Source organism: Natator depressus, chromosome 20, assembly GCF_965152275.1.
Source record: "Natator depressus isolate rNatDep1 chromosome 20, rNatDep2.hap1, whole genome shotgun sequence".
In the NCBI taxonomy this organism is placed as follows: domain Eukaryota; kingdom Metazoa; phylum Chordata; order Testudines; family Cheloniidae; genus Natator; species Natator depressus.
Genome location: NC_134253.1, coordinates 22,026,572 through 22,042,230, shown reverse-complemented (window position 1 = coordinate 22,042,230; position 15,659 = coordinate 22,026,572). Strand labels below are relative to the sequence as shown.

Genomic DNA, 15,659 nt, shown 5'->3' with positions numbered 1-15,659 from the left:
ATGGGGGAGTGTGGGGCCCTGGGGCGGATGGGGGCTGCTGGGGGGCCCCTGGGTGGGAGCTGGGGGATCGGGGCGAGTGGGGGGAGCAGCGAGTGGGGGGAGCGCGGGGGCCTGGCGGAGGGATCGGGGCCCCCAGGGGATGGGGGAGCGTGGGGCCCTGAGGCAGATGGGGGCCGGTGGGGGGCCCTTGGGGGGAGCAACGAGTGGGGCCTGGCTGGGGGAGCAGCGAATTGTGGGAGCGTGGGGCTCTGGGGTGGATGGGGGGCCCCTGTGAGGGATCGTGGGGAGCGCGGGGCCCAGGGGAAGGAGTGTGGGGGATCGGGGGTGGGGCGGGGGGCGCGGTGAAGACTGGACCCGCCCTGTGTTGGGCAGTGCCAGGCCCGGGGTCGTGGGGGCTGCAGGGAGCTGCCCGGGCCTGGGGGCGCGGGGCTCAGCGGCTCTGGAGAAAGGAGGGTTGGGCCTGGTGAGCCCGGGCCGGGTGAGCGTGCAGAGATCAGGCTGCTGCAGGGTGGTTGGGACCCCCGCCCCCTTCACCTGCCTGGGACACCCAGCAGCTCTGTGCCGCCCCGGCTGCATCTCCCCCCCCCCATCACACCCCGTGAGTCCATAGCCCTAGAGCCTCTATCATCTGTGTGCCCCCCCTGCCCTGTCCTTCTGTGCCCCACACTGCTGCTGCCTGCGCCCCACCCACCGCACCTCATCGTGTGTCTGGGACACCCCTCTCCATTCACACCTGAGGTGTCTCTTTCTGGCCCTGTGTCCCAGGGGAGGCCAGGTTGGGGCTGTGGGGACCCTAGGGCAGTGGTCCTCAACCTGTGGTCTGCGGACCCCTGGGGCTCCGCAGACTGCCTGTAATTTCCAAAGGGGCCTGCACCACCATTCAAAAATGTTTAGGGGTCTGCAAATGAAAAAAGGTTGAGAACCAGTGCCCTGGGGTATTGCACCCTGATCTCTCCAACCAGGTGTTGGACACATCTGCAGGGGTGGTTTTGTTGGGGTCCCCCATCTTCCTTCACCTTCCCACTCATCCCCTCGTAACGGCTGTGTCCCGTTCTCTCCTCTCCTCCCCCCCCCCCCCCCCCCCGTGAGCTGAGAACAGGTACCTGACCCTTTTGCATTGCCTGGATAGAAGTCCCACTGTCTGCAGCCTGTCTGGCCAGTTTCGGGTGCACCAGCCCTGGGGGGCGTGGGGCTCCGCTCCCCAGAATTTGCTAGTAAATGACTGTTTGCCGATCGGAGGCTGGTGCTGTAAAGGGAGAGGTGCAGCTGGCAGTATAAAATGGGACCATCCAGTGGAGTCTGACACCTCTGTGGGTGCTCTCATGGCTCCGCTCGCTAGATCTCTGTTCGTGTTCCGCTCTGGGAAGCGGCATGGGGCTCAGGGTGGGAGGGGGAATCGGCCATCGATGGCTGGCTGGCTTCATGCTTTTATTGACTGCTGGAGAATATGCTTCAGCCCTCAGAATACACCTAACTGGTCTAAGTCTCAAAATATTTTGTCTCAAGTGGATTGGGGGAGTGATCCCAAGCCTCTGGGTCATGATCTCCCTGCCGTTCCCATGTGATGTGGGAGCAGGGTCCAGAGGGGCACAAAGGAGTTAGATCTTGTTTTCTCATGATGTCCAGTTGCTGGTTACTTCACCGAGAGCCTCAAGTACCAAATGCGCATTGAAACTAACTTGCTTTTGTTGTGATTGCTCTTAGGCAGATGTGACAGGCTGCACTCAGGCGTTGACAATAGAGAGCTGGCTCTTTTAAAAACAAAGGAAGGGTCCAGAGCTCAGGACAGACAGACAGACGCACCCCCGTGGAAGATGGCAGGGTGGAGCTCAAAGTTGCGTTGCTCAGAGAGACTCTTCTGAACCCTCGGCTGGATAAGGAGACGAGCCGATCGGACAGATCCCAGGGGTAGCTTGTCTAGCAGCAGGGCAGAGTGCTGGTGCTGAGGCAGGTAGCGCCATCGCTTTGCCGGCAGCTGAATCCCGGCGCCGGTCTGTGGGGCCGCGTAGCCAGAGCTGAGGCAGCCCGAGCTGTTGCCAGGAGGGAGCTCAGGAAAGAGTAAAAGGTTCTGTAAAAATGAACATCGGTGCCGTGATTTTTCCTAAGGACGAAAATGATCTATTAAAATTGAGCCTCACAGGGACTTTTATTAGGCAGTTGGCTCTGTCTGAGAGCCTCCCTGCTAGGTTTGTGCCACAGGCGAATCTCCTTTCACGCACACAGGGTTTGCCATGCCATTGATCTGTCTGGTTGTGTGCTCTTCCAGGAGACTCTTGGCTAGTGTGGCCTCCCTGGATCTGAGCAACGGGCCCATCTAACACAGGCTTCCCTGCCACGCTAAACCAATGGCTCATCCAGCCTGATATTTCCCCAACCCCTGCCCCCATCTCAGATCAAACCAGTCCCGATCTCCCCTCCTCCCCCCATATACGCACACTTCCTGCCATGCCGGATCCAACCAAAGGGCCCATCTAGCCTGGTGTCCGCCCCCCATCTGCAGTACCAAATCCATCTAACTGGCATCCCTGCCTCACTAGGTCAGACCAATCTCTTCTTCTCCCCCTCCCCCCCCCACCACCAAATCCTGCCATGTCGGATCAGACCATTGGGTCCATCTAGCCCCTTATCCAACCTTCAACTGAGTCCAATAGGTGATGTCTCTGAGGAGGCAAATACGCACTAGACCGCTGTCCCACGCCCCCCCGCCGCCCTTCCTGGTGACTATATCTGTAGAGCAGTAGCACGTTGCAGCCTTGATCAGGGCCCCCCTTATGCTAGGAGCTTTGCACAACCATATAATAATCCCTGGCTCTTCAACATCTCTGTCCATTCATAGATCTCAATGCGCTTTACAAGGAGGTCAGATGGGGAAACTGAGGCACGGGCAGAGGAAGCGACTTGCCCACAGTTACCCAGCAGGCCAATGGCAGAGCCGAGAATAGACCCCAGATGTCTTGAGCCCCAGCGCAGTGCTCTACCCGCTAGGCAGTATCTGTAACACGAGAGAGTCCTGCACAAACACACACATACCCTGCTGTTGGGTGTAGCCAAGACTTGGGGCGCTGGAGTGGAGCCCCAGTTAATGGCCAATAGAGAGTAATCCTGCAGCTGGGATGGAATCTGGTGCCCACCTGCCGTGTCTTGCTGTCACCAGTCCCACACGAGTCCCATGCACTCTGCTGTGCCAGGAAGGTGGGTCTCCCTTGGCTGGGAGCCTTGTTTGGGGGCTGGTGATTTCAGGACCTACCTTCCCCGAGGCTCACTGGCCTCCTCCATTTTCCAGGGGTCGGGGTGGTCGGAAGGCTGGAGGGGCCGTGGAATGGTTGCATCTTGCCAAGCCCTTGTGAGGAGACGAGGGCGTCTGCTGCGATCAGACCCGGAGCTGTCACCGCACCCAGCAGCGTATGTCAGTGTTAGGCCCCAGTGTGCGTAGGATTGGGGGGTCAGTGGCCATTCACAAACGGGGAAAGAGGTTGGGGAAGACTGAGGCTACCAGGTGCAGTGATTTGCCTGAGGTCAAAGAGCAAGTTGGTGGCAGAGGCCAGTCCTAGTTGGCTCCTAGTTCTGCCCTTCTCTAACCCTTGGACCCCACTGCCCTCCTGTGGTTGGGAACAGAACCCAGGAGTTCTGACCCTCCACCTCATGCCCTGCTCTAACCCACTAGACCCCACTCTGTGCCCAGCAGTGACTTTTGAACTGTGGTAGCACCATGCTGAGATCAGTCCCAGGTACTGCACAGGTGCAGTGAGAGGCCGTCCCTGCGCCAGGAGCTTGCAGCCTGAATAGACCAAGATGGGCAAAAAGTTGAGAAAAAGGAAGTATCATTCACCTTTTCCTGATGGGGAATTGAGGCACGGATACAACCCAGAGCTCCTGATTCCAGCCTCTCCCCTCTAGACCTCACGCCCTTCTCAGAGCTGGGGAAAGAACCCAGGCATCCTGGCTCCCAGCCCTTCCTGCTCCGACCACCAGACCTCCCTCTCAGAACTGGAGAGAGAACCCAGCGTCCTTCTGACTCCTGTTCCTCCACCTTAGCCACAAAATAACCCCTGATGGCGTGGCGGAGGGTCAGATCAGGGGAGCTTGATTGAAACCCACCCTCCCTTCCCTTTAACTGGCGTTCGGAGCTCAGCTGGCTTTTCCTGCCTTGACTGCACTGTAGCCTAGCGGCGGTTCTGTGCATTGCGGAGCTACCGTGATCACCTTTACGTTCAGAGCCTGCAGGAAGTGTGTGTGAGAGAGAGACCTACCCTGGATTCAGCAGCGTCTTGGCCTCTGGCTGAAGCAGTACCATCAAAATGCCTGTGACTGATCCCACGGGTGACGTTCTATGAATGGGACAGAGAAAGTATATGGGGTGCTTCTGCGTAGGGTGTTGATATGGTCCTAATTATTGTAGTATCTGCGCACCTCACATGTGAGTACAGTTACCTTCACAGCATCTGTGTGGAAGGGGCGGTGCTGTTCTCTCTGCTTTACTGGCGCCATCCTAGGGGGATTTTGGAGATATTACAAAATGTCCTGTCCCGAAATCAGAGTTCGAAGTCAAACTCTTTGTGCGCTGGCCATCCGAAAGCTGACCTGGTAACAGGTCAGCTGCAATGCTTGGCCTTCATTTTGACCTTTTAATGTTTTTTGTTACCTTTTCAGTATAAATTCCTGGTGAAATGACGTGGTTTTGAACTAACGTGGAGCCGTTCAGAAATGTCGGAGCAGGGCGTTTGGGCAGCTTGGAAACGGTTTCCCAGTGATTCCCAAATGGGGATATTTGTCCAACCCCCCTGTCCTGCAAACAGCTCCGGCTTGGGCCAATTTTCACTTTGAGGAGGGGAAAAGATTTTCATCAAAAAATTCCCTCCCTCCCTGAACCTCTCCCTCCTTGCTGGGGTTCAGAGCCCGGCTCCAGCCCGAATGTCTACAGTGCAATTTTTAGCCCCTGAGCCAGCTGACCTGGACCAGCTGCAGCTGAGCCACGGGTCTTTTATTGCAGTGTAGACACACCCTCAGGGAGTCTGGCAGGAGCTGACACTTAAACCCAAGTCAGCCAGGTTAAGCACTCTAACGACTGGACCACCCTTCCTGTCTCAGCCTGCCTGGTGAGGCACAAACATTTGCCAGAATGGCAGCAAATTGAAAACTGAGCAAAGGGGATGCCCTGTTGTGCTATTAGTCATGTGGCAGTGAGTTCCACAGGTTGTCATACCATGTTGTGTTTCTGAGAGACACCAGGATTCAGAACCCAATAAGATATTTAGATGGACGGAGTGATAATAGTGAGGGGTAAGAAAACTAATCAAGGCAGCTGGAAAGGCTATTGACCTTCCCTCTGAGCTGCCCTCTGACGGAGGCCAGGAGGCATCTGCCCTCTGGCATGTGATCTCATTTCGATAGGGGTCTTGCACCTTCTCCAAAGCAGCTGGTGCTGGCAGTTGTCAGAAGATCCTGGGCTAGATGGACCCTGGGTCTGACCCAGTCCCTGTGGTTTAAAGACTCTCCATGTAATGAAGGTCGATTAACCTCTCCCCTGGTTGAGCCGACCCCTGGGCTGCCTTGCTAACCTACCCTGTGAGCACAGGTGTTCCTCGCTTCCTCCTCGTGACAGACAAAAAAGAAAAGGTGAAGTTGAGAAGCAGAAGGGCTGGGACGAAGCCTGGACGGGTCAGAGATTCCCCCCTAAGGCAGAGCCTGCTGGGATTACTGTGCGGCAAACGGTGACCTTGGCACGAGCTGGATGCTCCCCTCAGCACCCCTGGGCGATGGCCCTTGCCACGGCTGCGGGGCCACAGTCGGCTGCTGCCTTGAGCCTGGTGGGACTTAAGAAAACAAAATTAAGCATTGGAGATACAGGGCTGGCTCCCTGCCTGGTGCAAATCACCCTCGGTCCATTGGAGTCAAAGGGGCCAGATCCTCGGCTGGTGTAAGGCAGTTTTCAAGTCAATACGGCCATGCTGATTCACGCTAGCTGCGCCTCTGGCCCACTGATTTGGTGAAAGCACCGTCTGAGCTTTTTATGTTGTTGTTTATCCATTTTCTGTGAGGAACTGGGGCTCTGATCCTGCCAGGACACGTAACTCTCCTCCCATGAGTAAAGCTCCGCATGTGGCATAAGGGTTTGCGAGTCAGGCTGCGGGCAGTGCCATGCTGGATTGCCCAGTATACCACTGTGCACGTGCCAGTCGCCTCTCTCCCAGCTGGCTCAGAGGCAGGTGCAGTAACCTCTTAGTGACTTTCTGAGTCTAGCCTCTGCCCTGCTGGGATTAGGGGGTTCCTGTGTCCATGGAGATGCCAGGTTGGGGGAGGGGGGTGATTTGTCCGTCTCCCCCACCAGGGACAGCCAGCGTCCCAAGAGAACTGAGCCGCATCTGCTGAAAATGTCTGTTTCCTGCCACCGCTGCTCAGTTTCGCCTGGCAGCCAGGTCTGCAGCAGAAGCCTGGCTCTAACCAGCTCCCGGTGGAGGGGGTGGGCAGTGGTGAGGTGGTGATTGTGGGGTGCCCTGTGCCGGGGCAGGCGGGCTGTGGCACTGCCACATGTGGGCCTCTTTGCACTGGGCTTGGAGGTCAGTTCCCAGGCTGGTTTCTGACCGGTGGGCCCTGTTTTGTTGGGTGTGCGGGGTCAGGCTGCCGGGTGGGGCTGGGGATGATGATGGCTTTAAGGGAAGATATTAACCGATGTGGTTTAGTGCTTAGATTGGGATCTTTGGATGGAAAGGACACAGCGTCTTCCCAAGATGAGGCAGGATCAGCTCTGCTTACACATGGAGAAACTGAGACGAAGGTGAAGTGACTTGCCTAGATTTGGAAGAGAATTCAGGAGTCGGGACTCCTTGTCCCCCCTGCTCTGTCCCACTAGATCCAGAGCTGGGGATAGAACCCAGGAGTCCTGAACTTCCTCCCTTGCGTTCAGCACTGCTCACCACAGCTGAGAAATGGCTACTGCCTTTCCTGACACTGCCGTGCTCCCTGTGGAGCCCCCTGCATCACGCCAGGCTCTTCTCCTTGGCGTCTCCACAGGGCTGGCAGGGTCTTTCCCATGGCAAACAAGCTCTCGGCAGCCGCATCATAGTGTGAACCCGGGGGGCATCCACCATGTGGCCATGTCTTTCTGCCCAGAGCAGCTTACCCCGCTGAGTGCCTTGCTGTGCTGGTTGCAGGCCTTAGCCTGCAGGGGGCGCTTTGGGATCAGAAACTCGCAAATGGGGAAATCTGCTGGAGCCTCAGCGTTGGGCTCGCCTGAGGCAGCTGCCTCTGGGGTTGGCACAGTGGAACTTTCACCCCCCGATCACCCGTAGAGCGATGCCCAGAGAGCTGATCGCCCAGTGTGCGTGTGCTCCTGCCATCGTCTGGCTCCCACCGAGAGATTCCCTGGGGAGACGGGCATTTCCTCTTGCAAGTTAATTATTAAATGTGCCTGGGACAGGGCCGGCGCCGCCCTTCCATATTTTGATTTTAAAAAGACAGCTGTCCAAGGTTCTAGGCCGTACTACACCATCAACATGACTGCTTCAAACCCGGCAGCGTTACATGCTCGGTCCAGCTGGACCTGAGCCCGGCAGCCGCTGCCTGGGGCTCCCTTCTGCCGTTTCATCTAGGAAGCAAACCCTCAGCCCTCTCCCTGCTGGGGTTGCCACTGGTCCAGGTTTCCCCAGGATTGTCCCTGTTTTGAAGTAGCTGTCCTGGGAAATCAGTCAGAGGGCTCAGTATGCAAGGCCAGCTGGCCAGTTTTATGGGCTTGGGGTCATACTGGGTGTCCCATTTCTTGTACCTCAGAGGTGGCCACCACACTCCCCAGACCCTCTGGTGGGGGGGTGTCTCTCTCTTTCCCTGACGATCACTGGGGTGGGGAGCACGTTCCACAGTGTTGGTGACGTAGAAGAGAACTCCCTGCCAGCCGCCCCCTTCTTCATAGCTTGGGTGTGCTACTGCCAGCCGCTGGGGAGTATGGCGTCGGGGAGGACCGCACAGGAAGGCTGGCTCCAGGCCATGCAGGGCTTTATAGGCCATAAGCAGCACTGTAAACATCAGCTGGAGATTTTAGGAGCTCAGACGTGGGGGCAGATCTGGCACAAAGTGACTCTAATTTCTAGGATCATCCGAGCCTTTCGTTAAGGATTGAACAGGGTGTGTGGGGGGAGCTTCTTTCCTAGCAAAGTGCATTCTGGGCACATGTGGGGGACGTGTGGGGAGGCCTTGGGACCCTCGAGGGGAGTTGGTCTGCAATCCTTGCAGGGTTTGATGCATATTGGAGGAGACTGGGGTGGGCGGAGGTCTGCGCTGCCTGCATTGTCCCTGTCCTGGGGTTAAATGGGGGACCGTCTGCAGCTCTCGAGGGGGTGTCTGTATATAATGGAGAACCCGGAGGGCTTGCTGCTCGGCTGTGTGCTGGTGGGATGGGGTGGGTGCTCTGGCTCAGACTCACCAAGGGGCTGTCTCTGCGACAGCGTTCATTTGGCCGAGCTCGAGTGCATGGCTAAGACTCCTGGGAGCACCTCCCATGGCCCTTAGAGCTGCAGTAAACTGAGCCGCTGGTTGGATTTTCCCAGTGACCTGTGGGAGAGCTTGTCCGTCCTCTCTGGCAACCTGAAGGGGAGGGGGGAATCGTAGGAAGCCTATGGAGGACTAGTGGCACTCGAGGGAGGTTGGCCTTTGTCTATGCTACAGAGCAGTTGTCTTAGCAGCTGACGAGTTAGGCTAACTCGTGCTGTAGCCCGTAGCCTCTCTCAGGCCAGCTGACTTGTGGGTGGACTGGAGGCGACTTGAGTTAAGGGCTGCACCTGAGTTAACCGTGCAGTGAAGACCAGCCCTGAGCATGTATCTAAGCTGTCCCCATCTTGGAGCAGTTGCTTTCAGCTGGGCAAACTGGGCATAGCTCAAAGATGCTTGTATTGAGCAACAGTGCGAGGGCAGTGGGTGCTTGTCTCCTCCCCTATGGCTGCCTGAGGGTGAGGCTGAGCTGGGAGTTGCTCTGCCTGGGGTGGCAATTGGACAATCTGCCCCCTGGGTGTGGTGCGGGATTCGTATGTAAACGGCTGCCCACCCTACTCTGGCTCTGCTGGGATGATTCAGAGTCTGTGTGAGCCTTGAGGCGGTTGCTGGCATTGGGCAACTGAGCCACCAGGGCCTCTGACCTCTTGGGACATGCCTGAGTGAGTCCTAGGAGGGATCAAACCAACGACCGTTCCCCTTTGCCTGGACTGCACCTTCCCCCTACACCCTCTCGCTTCCTCGCTGTGAGCTGCTGACCTGGGTTCCTCTGTAGCAGCTACAGTAAAACAGGGGATGGGAGGGAGTGGGCCTAGGAATTTAGGACAGGAAGTGAAGATGAAGGAATCCCAGTTGAATTGTGGTGGGTATTTCAGGGAGACAGAATGGAATCATGCCAGGGTTCAACTTTGACTCTTCAGTGACTAGGAAAGGTTGAGGAGATCTCTGGAGAGGCAGCCAGAGCAGAAAATCGCAAAAAGGGTTAAGGGAAAACGGAGCTTTTGCAGACCTCAGGAGTAAACTAGGTAAGTAGCAGAGATGCATTGTCTTGTTGATGGAGAGGGAGATAAAATTAATGATCTTAAAATGACTAAGAGCCGCTGAGCTGCTCTTTCTTTAATGCTGTCGAACAAGAAATGGGGATAAAACATGTATGGACAATAAGGAAGTGCATTATCCTTCTGTCTAAGGTCCTTATCTGGCTCCGGTTATGATAGTATCCGAGCTCCTCACAACTGGTAATATATTTACCCTCTAACCCTCCCGGTGAGGCAAGGAAGTGTTCTCATCCCCCTCTGTAGCATGGGGAAACTGAATCACAGACTAAGTGACTTGCCCAAGGTTAGTCTGGGGTAGAGCAGGGAGTTGAGCCAGGATCTCCCAAGTCCCAGGCTAGCGCTCTAACCATTGCACCAGCCTCCCTCTATGACGCGAAAGATCTGGTTTAATAAAACTTGAGGGGTAAGTGGATGCTAGAGAGAGAAATTAGCCGGCTTGAGGGAAACCCTTGGTTCTTGGAGGAAGTTTGTTTGAAAGGCAGGGGAAGAATGCCAACCTGGCACCGATCGTCCTGAGGCAGAGAGCAGCGATCGCCGTCTGGCAAACCTGCATCACATGAGATTGCTGCTGCCGTCTCTCTGACAGGAATGGCCTGTCCATCGGTAGGACAAACACAAACACACCGTCTGGAGGGGAGGGGGAAGGATTTTTTTTATGCCACATGCTGCCCCTGCCCCGACCTGCAGCCCGTGAGGTTTGTGTGGCTTACGAGGGGGCAAGCAGACACCCCTTGGATCGCTCTGATTTTCCTCTGCTTTAAATCTGTCGCCCTCCCAGCCCTGTGCAGGGGCAGATCCCCTGGCCTCATCCCTCCAGCCCCCATGGGGCCAAGCCCTTGCGCCCACCCCCCATTGGCTCCCCTGGCCTGCCCCCCATCTATGGAATCCCGGAGGGCTCAGATCCTGGGTGGCTCCCACCCTCGTCTCCCAGCTACGGCTCCCTGGCGGGGTCAGTCTGCCCCACGCTTGGCAGAGCGCCGGGGGCCCTGGCTGAGAGCGAGCGCCTCTCTCGCCCCCTGCAGCGGCAGGCACAGGGCCCGGCTGGACTGGCCCTGCCGAGGAGCCGTAGGCCGAGGGCAGAGGAGGCCACAGGCTGGGCCAGCAAGATGGAGGCTGGAGGTGAGCCGGGGTGGGAGTGAAGGTCCTGGCGGGTGGGCGGGATGGGAATGGGACACAGGGCCTTTCCCCTCGAGGGGGTGCTGGTTATTGCCCCGCCCCGGGCCCTGTTCTGCCCCCTAGGATATGGGTCACTTCTGCTGGCCCCCAATAGGGCGTCAGGCCCCAATCCCAGCACTAAATCCACTAAATAATTGAAAGAAGGAAAATTAAGGGGTTTGAATTGGGGAAAAAAAAATTGGAATTGGTGGTTGCCGTGGGAACATGCTTTCATCTCCAGCCTGGGGCTGTGGGAGGAGCCTCCCAGAAAGGGGTGGGGCCTTGACTTTGAATTTCTTGATGGAAGGTGGTGAGTCTTCGAATGAATTTTGTGGCTTGGGATGTGTCGGGTACATGGCTGGGGTGGGGCAGGAGCAGGAATGGTCTCTTCTTTCCTCCAGTGATTTGAACGGTGATCTTGAGGGCAGTCCCTTCCCATGGGATTGTTAAACGCAGGTGATCAGTATTGGGGGTGGGAAGGCGTGTGTGGACCAGTCTAGGGGTTTGTATGGCTCCCATTGACATAGGATCTGAGCCCCTCACGGTCATTAACAGACTCGATCCTTGCAATAAGGCAAGAGAGTATTATCCCTATTTCACAGATTTGGACACTGAAGCATGAAGCAGGGTTGGGGAAGTGAATCTCCCAAGGTCACACAAGACAGATACAAGTAGACAGAGCTGAGGATTGAACTTTGGTCTCTTGAGTCACAATCCAGGTCCCATTGTCCCTGGGACTCAACCACCCCCAGCCGCTTCCTCTTCAGGGGTGAGCAGGCTGCGAGGGGAAGTGTATGAGATGTGTGGAGTCAGGGGCAGGACCAAGGAACAGACTGATTTCGGGGGCGGAAGGGGAAAAGCGACAAGAGACTGAATTGTCTAGAGGAGATGAGTGCAGCTCTTAGTTACGTTGCTGCCCTGCAGGGTTTGCTTCATGGCCTGGTCTTCGTTAGTAAATATCAAAACTGGGTTCAAATTTTTTTGTAGCACCGTGTAACTCTGCCGGGGGTGCCCCCATCGCCCTGGTAACTTTGGGGTTACACCAGTGTGACCTGTGGGAGAATGTGTCTCCCATAACTTCTCCAGTGTGACAGTTCTGATTTCTGGGATAATCTTTTAGTTCTCAGCAGGGGTGATGTTATAGCAAACCCTGTCCTGGTGGGGTTTGAACCCAGGATCCTCAGTGTTCAAGTGAGGTCCTCTACCACGTCACCTGAACAGGTGATTTCTGTTAGCTGGCAGCACTAGTAAGCTGTCATCCTCTATGCTGGCCACATGCTCGATGTGATACCCTTTTCACAAGCATGTTTTGCTATTACTTAAGATCATTTTTCCAGCCCCAGTGTAAGAGGATTCTGGCTCCTCCGTCTCTTGAGACAGGCGGGCTGAGGAAATTCAAGGGATGCTGTCAACATAAAACTCATATAAATGTGTCCTACTGTCTAAAAATGTTACCGATGTTCACAGTTGATGCTGTTTGGTTAATGTTCTGTTGCATTTGACTGAGCATGGGACAGGGAAATTCACCTGGCCAGTTGCACAATCTGTTTCTAGCCTTTCACCATCAAACTGCATCCCATTCTGGTGTCTGTGCTTTAAATCAGATGGGGGGTAGAGTGGGCTCAGAAAAGATCTACTAGGTCTCAGTGAGAGAGGTAAGAGGCTCAATCTGTTCAGTCTAACAGAAGGTGGCTTGATCACTATCTAAAAATACACTAGGAGAAGATTTCTGATAGCAGGGGCTCTTTCATCTGGAAGATGAAGGCAAGACAATTTATCAGTTGGAAGTTGATGCTTGACAAATTCAAACTGGGAATAATAAAGATCAAATTTTTAACAAGGAGTGGAATTGACCATGGAAACAGCTTACCAAGGGATGCAGTGAATCCTTCATCACTTGGAGTCTTTAATTCCAAGCTAGATGTTTCTTTCTAAAAGATCTGCTCTTATTCCATTACAGTTTGTTGGGCTGGATGCGGGCGTGACTGGGTGGAACGCCCTGGCCTGGGTTATGTAGGAGGTCAGTCTAGAATGATGATGATCATCAGCGATCCCTTCTGGCCTTAAACTCAGTGCACCCATGAATTATTTGAAGACGAGTGAAAATTTCCCCCCCCCCCCAAATTTCTCACCAGTTCTGAATAGTGGCTGGAGTCATGGCACGGCCCAGGCTGCCCAGGCCCACATTAACCGATGGTTGGAGCTGTCAGAGCCTGGTCAATGCTCTGGCTCCAGCTAGTTCTAAAGCTGGCTAGAAGTTTTTGGGAGGGGTGGAGGAGGGGGCATTTCCCTGTGTAGACAGGGCTGGGGTTGATTTAGACTTTGGGGTGTGTAACAACCTTGTTTTTACAACCCCTAAGTTCAAAGTTCCTAGAAATTAAGAAATTCCAAATTCCCCTGCAAACCAGACAGTACGGCCTTGTGTATAGAGCACGGGGACTTGGGAGACTTGGGTTCTATTCCCAGCTATGACCTTTAGCAAGTCCCTTCCCAGTGCCTCAGTTTCCCCATCTGTAAAATAGGGAGTGTGTTACTGAGCCTCCTTTATAAAACACTTTGAGATCTGCGGATGAAAAGTGCTAATTAAGAGCTCAGTGTTACCTCAGACTTTTGATAGTGTGGGGTTGAGGAGATCTCTGTGGGGCTCTCTGTTCCCATTGTGCCATCCCATCAAGCAGCTCCTCCTTCATGATCCCCTAATGTCTCAGGGCAGCAACAGCAACAGTTGATATGGAAACATAACCTGAACGTAGCAATTGCCAGACTGGGTCAGCCCTGAGGTCCATGTCGCATCAGCAGTAGAGGCAGCAGACGAAGGGTAACGAACCCACAGTAGTTGTGGGGCAAAAACTTTCCGCCGCCGTAAGTCTCATTCTGATGTCTAGTAGTTCAGCTTAAACTCTGAAGCAAAAGGTTTAATATCCATTCCAGAATTATTGTTGTAATTTAAATTATAGTCCTGGATAGTCTTTCTCCATGTGAATGTCCAGGCTGGTTTTGGTCTCGACTTCATGTGGTGGTGAGTTCCACAGGCTAACTGAAAAGTGTTTCCGCTTATTGGTTTTGATTTCCCTACCTTTTAATTCTATATGAGTGTCCCTTGGCTCTTGTGGGATGAGGCAGGAAGACCAGAAGCTCCTGATCTCCCTTCTTCATCCCAATTATTATTTTATAGATATTTATTATGGTCCCTCTTATTGGTCTCCTTTCTAAAGGTAAACAATCCTTTCAATCTCTCCTCATAGGAGAGTTTGTCCAGGCTCTAGATCATTCTCGTTGCCCTTCTCTGAACCTTCTAATTCTGGAGTATCCTCTTTGATTTGGGGTGACCTGTGCTGCAGACATTATTTCAAATTCAGATTAAGTCTTTAATGGGTTGATGCAGTTTAGTGGCTGGAAACAAGGAATCAGAACCAGCGGTTGCTGAGGTGTCTCCATCTATTGATCACAGTTCAGACTAGCTATGTGGAGTGAGTTAAGTACAGTACCAGAAGTGAAACTGACTCGAACTGGAGTGAAATTGACCAGCTGTAGTGGGTGTTTTTCCCCCCTATTTGTCCATGCTGAAATACCTGCAAAGGCAATAAGTGCAGAGGGATTTATATTAAAAACAAGCTTTAAGTTTAATAAACCCAGGTGCTGGTAACACAAGAAGGAAACACAGTTTTTGCTGTAATGTTTTTTTAAACCAGTAACGTCTCTCTAAATGCTCAAGCAAATGGGTTTTTTTGGACTGTATTTTCTTTTGAAATCCTGCAGCAAAATTGCTCTCTGCATTTGGTTTTTGAGGAACTCTTGGTTTGTAAATATACATGTTTGGGTGCTGAAAATAAGTGCAGTTCTCTCCTGCATCGGCATGTTTCTGATGTGAGTATCCCAGCTGGCTTCCTGCGTTCCTTCTGGTTAGTCTTCACCTGGTTAAGAATTGGATGGGTTTGTATTATTTGTATTACAGTAGTTCGTGATGACCCGATCCAAGGCCCTTGATCACCTAGTAAGAGTGTCTGCCCTAAAGGGCTTCGAATCAAAAGAGAGCAGACACACAATGGAGGGATTCATAGCCCCATTTTACAGACAGGGAGCTGAGTTGAAATGACTCACCCAAGGTTGCGTGAGGTCAGTGACAAAACTGGGAATGGAACCCAAATCTCCCGATTGCCAGTCCGCTGCCTTTACCACAAGGCCGTCTGTCAGAGATCCCAAAGCCAGCAGAGACCACCATGTTCATCTAGTCTGGTGGTTTTCAACCTGTAGTCGGCAGACTCCTGGAGGTCTGCAGACAGTGTGTAAGATTTCCAAGGGGTCTGCATCTCCATTTCAAATTGTTTAGGGGTCCGCAAATGAGAGAGGTTGAAAACTACTGGGCTAGTCTGACCTCCAGCATGGCACAGGCCATAGGACTTGCCCGTTTGACTTAGAGCAGATCTCTTAGAAAAGCATCCACATTCGTTTTGAAAATTGTCTGTGTTTGAGAATCCGCCACAGCCCCTGGTAAACTGTGACAGAAAGCTTGCTGTAACTTAGGGAGTGGAGGATTGTGTGCAGAGCCTAGATCTATATTTCATGCTGTCTCTTACCTTCCCCCCCACCCCCCACCGGTGCGTTACATCTTCCCTTCTCCCTGGTGTTCACAGACCCAGCTGGCTGCTGTTGGGGGAGCAGAAGTAGGGTTAAGGGGGGCGAGATGTGTATGTTCTACACCTGCAACTGCTTGGGTGGGCTTCAGTTGTTCAAAGATCATGAGTCCCTGTGGTGGCTTTTGAAGCAGGGTGGCTTGCCTGCTAGGCCAAAATGAACCTATCTGGGTTAAATGGCCCGTACTCCCAGTGGTGCTTCCTTGGGTGCACAGGGCTGTTCAGCAATAAACATTCAATGCTTCCCTGATGCGCCCACTTCTGGGGTGGAGCAGGGATTCCACTGCTGAAATGAACAACTAATGAGCTTCAGGCTGCCAGAGCAGACAAG

At 54.0% G+C, this 15,659-nt stretch overlaps 1 protein-coding gene across 1 annotated transcript in view; it reads left to right on the top strand.

Moving 5' to 3' along the window:
* Window positions 1-15,659, top strand: part of LOC141974959 (cAMP-dependent protein kinase catalytic subunit alpha) — a 43,734-nt gene that overhangs the window by 343 nt on the left and 27,732 nt on the right. The window lies entirely within an intron of this gene.